This window comes from Adiantum capillus-veneris, chromosome 13 (genome assembly GCF_014529385.1).
Source record: "Adiantum capillus-veneris isolate H3 chromosome 13, ASM1452938v2, whole genome shotgun sequence".
NCBI classification, from domain to species: Eukaryota; Viridiplantae; Streptophyta; class Polypodiopsida; order Polypodiales; family Pteridaceae; genus Adiantum; species Adiantum capillus-veneris.
The window spans coordinates 57,072,160-57,076,395 of NC_140943.1; positions in this window are offsets into that span (position 1 = coordinate 57,072,160).

Consider the following 4,236-nt stretch of genomic DNA (forward strand, 5'->3'; position numbering starts at 1 on the left):
AATGCCCCGACGGTCCTAGTGTGTTCACACACATCACTACCACATGTATATGGTAACACTTCCCTAGTAGTAGGTGTAAGTGTGATCATGTACATACATTTTCTTTGAGCCAAAAAAAGTCCAAGAAAAGATAGAGTCCTCACCTACATTTATTCAAACAAGACAACAGATATGTTAGCCTTAAATGTGTTTTACAGGTGTCAATGGACTATATCAGTTATTATCCATGTCCAACTTATAGCTTTTTTAACTAAAAACAGACGTCCAAAAAGAGCTCATGTACTCTAAAATTTTAAAGTTTTTTTAATTTTTTAAGGAGATAGTTACACATATGGTTTCTATATAGCCTTATTTTTTTAAGGACCTTAATAGATATTTATTATACATATCATTTTGAGCAGAAGGTCACCACCCCTTCTGATCCAAGTGTCTTAATACCCACATCGGCATAGATCTGAACCATCCATATTCTTTGCAGAGAGTATCCAATCCAACCTTTTATTTTTCATGATTTAAGATCAGTAAAACATCATGGCAAAGTTTAGTTTTCCCAAGAGTAGAGATAGCCGAAGCTATGCCAGCAAGATATAACATCCAAGGTACCATTTGTGTCCGGCAAAACAGTCCTTCCAGTTTTTAGGGCTAAGAGGGAGGAAGTACTGCTAAACCCTCCAAAAAATAACCAATTTTAAGCTTGATAATTAGATCAGTACTACCTTTCTTAATGCTACAACATTCTTTTGTAGTTTTTATCATGCTTACACCCCAACATATCAACGATACTCAATCAGAACAAGTGAACGACAGAAAAACCATAACCCATGTAGAAGAATCCAACAAAGATGATAGCCCTAATGAGGTTGTTTAGGAGAAAAAAAACCTTCTTCATTGATAATTAAAAACGGTAAAAAGCAGAGTTTCGATAACATTTTATAAGTCTCTGCCTATTTCAAAGAGATAAACAGAAAAAATTATGAACAGTACGCGTTCGCGGCAGGTCACCTCATCGTTATGTGATGCTCCTGAGTTATGCTTTAACAAGCCAGGCGGTATCCTCCTTTGTGAGGATTGTTGTAAAGCAAACCAATCAACCAAGTTCCTATACTCCCAATACCTTAGGTACCCCGTTTTTTATGCAGTGAATTGTTTAAGCAAAGCTCACAGAACCAAAAACATAAACAGAAACAGTAACGAGATCCTTAAACCATAATCATCCATACCAAGTGTTTTTTCAATCAAATGCCAAACGCAGCCTAACTTAGTCACCCACACAATGGGCCTTACCAAGCTAAGTGACACAGTTCACATGCCTATTAGCAGAGGTGTTTACATCAATTTTAGACCTATATATACACAAAGGAGAGATAACCATAATACTAAGAAAGGTGTTTACATCACCTTTAGACCTATATATACACAAAGGAGAGATAACCATAATACCAAGAACAAATATATAGTAATCGATTTGTGTAGGTTGTGCTGCAAGCTCCATAACGACACATCAAAGAATGATACACACAGACCTCTCTTTCAGGTTATGCAAATAAAACACCCACAAGTCTAAGTGAGAGGCGGAATGCACCCTCACCTCTTTAAATAGAAGAAGATTGATCCCAAGTACTCATGGAGTGTAGCAAGCAGTATCCATCATCATTCCAAGCATTGAGTAGGCCAGGTGCCATTTCTACTAGGGAAACAAAAGCAGCCGCCTCTGATGAGGCTCGACTTTGTAAAACAAAGTAATCTACGTGCCATTAGCATGGTAGAGAAGAGACAATGTTTGTGGCACAACTGTAGAGTGAGACTTAAGCCTCGTTTATTGCTACCAACTTAACTGCCCACGTTTTTGGTTTTGTCATTATAACCCTTTAGGGTTATCATCCTACGGTGGGTTCTAGTCCAATGTAGCCCAAAAAATGGGCATTTTTTAAAGCTATAGCTTAAGTGGAATTATGTAGAAAAATGAAAGCAGTATGGGGGTGTTTTTATTAGAGCAAGGCAATATGTGTGAAAACAACCCAGGTGTGATTTAGAGCATATTAGTTTTAGGTATATACAGAGAGAGAAGTACTATTGTGTGTGTGTGTGTGTGTGTGTGTGTGTGTGTGTGTGTGTGTGTGTGTGTGTGTGTGTGTGTGTGTGTGTGTGTGTGTGTGTGTGTGTGTGAGAGAGAGAGAGAGAGAGAGAGAGAGAGAGAGAGAGAGCACTATGAATGGAAAGTGAAGGCTTTTCATGAAGCTTTCACTTTTCATTCAAAGAGGTTGAGACGGGAAGTGAAGGCTTTTCACGAAGCTCACACTTTTCATTGAGAGAGGTTAAGAAGTTGAGCCACTGATCTATGGTTGAAAGTGAGTATATTGCATCAACAAGAATCTCAACCATTGATGTGTATGTGAACTAACAATGAACTTGGGGATTGTGAAGTAACATGTGAACTAGCTGTAAACTAGGTGTGTGCACTACGTGTTTGGTAGTGTGGACTATATGTAAACTTGCTCTATGTGAGCATGATGTGATATCAATGTGAATTGTGAACTAGTGGAGCCAAAAGACACCGTTATAAAGCTTAATCCTAGACAACCGTTCTGTGAAGAAGAGAGGGTTGGTGGCAACGGAGAAGATGGAAGGGATGTTGCAAGCTCGCTAGCAGAGTGGGGCTGTGAGCAAGAGCAAGACGGGGGTTGGGGGTTGTGTGTGTGTGTGTGTGTGTGTGTGTGTGTGTGTGAGAGAGAGAGAGAGAGAGGGAGAAGATGGCAAGATTTTCAATAGTAGGGGACCTATGGGTTATGTGTCCTAGGCTTAAGTGTGTGTGTGTGTGTGTGTGTGTGTGTGTGTGTGTGTGTGTGTGTGTGTGTGTGTGTGTGTGTGTATAGAGAGAGAGAGAGAGAGGAGGATAACATTAGTCGTAAAGTTTCACTCAAGATACAGGAGGGGGTGTAGAAATTTAAAATCTTACTAAAGGCAAAAACGCTATGCCCTCCATAAGCTCCACTATGCAAGCAAAAGTTTTCAAGGATAATCATAAGATTTGTGCATCCTTTAAAGTGTGCGCTAGAAGCACTACATCATCCGCATACAACAAAAGCATACCACATTGCAAATAGTGATCCCTTCAATGCCTTCTTCTTGCATAAAGTTGAGTGCCATTTGTTCCAATTGATTGATGCATACACAAAAGAGAGTTGGTAACAACGGACATCCTTATTTAACCCCAATAGTGCTTGCAAAATTTTTTGAAGCTCCTCTTTCCTTGTGCAATTGACACTTCACCTTCTCATAGGTTCGAGAAACTGCAAGCATAAACTCACTTGGCACTTGGAGTTCTTTCATCCTTCTCCACAAATTGTTACGTCGAATCATACCAAAGGCTTTCTTAAAGTCCACAAAGCAACAATACAATCACTCACCTTTCAACCAAATTTCCTCCATGAGAACATGAAGAGTGACAAGATAATCAATAGTGCTATGGTGTCGATGAAAACTCGTTTGTCCCTTTGCACATTTGTCATTCTCTTCATCCCAATCACTCAATTTTATCACCAATATACACCCAAACAATTTTGCCATAAGAGACCAATCATTATAGTCTGGTAGTTATTTACATTTTTTACATCCCCTCCTTTATGCAATGATATAACCCAATTAGTGCTCCAATCACAAGGAATACCATGTTGAAGTGCAAGGTTGAGCATATCACGCATCCACTGATGTGTAAAATCTCTCATCCATTTAATCATTTCTAGCTTGATACCTTGAAGATCTTGCGCTTTGCGAGTGCCCAATTTTTCGAGCCCATCGTACACATCCTCAATAGTAAAAAAAGAGGGTATACATGGGAGTGAACCATAAAATGGCATCTTCTAGCATTTGGTTTTCATATAAATGCCTACAATGTGTTTACATATCCACAAGACTCAAGTGTTACCAAGGCTCTCAACCCGCTTGCCCCTCAAGTTTCTCCAAAGTCTTCCACATGCACATGCCTTTTCTTGGACTTGAAAAAAATGATGCTTGACTTCCCATATTTTCTCTTATTTTGAATCAATTCCTTGTATGGAGAGAGAGAGAGAGAGAGAGAGAGAGAGAGAGAGAGAGAGAGGAAACTTAGCCCACAAAAGCAAATGTAAATTAGGAGAAAGAATGCGAGGAGTGAGGTAGAAAGTCTCCTCTTTGGAAAAAAAGAAGTTGGTGATTGTACAATTTGGGGGGGGGGGGGGGGGGGGGGGGGGGGGATGA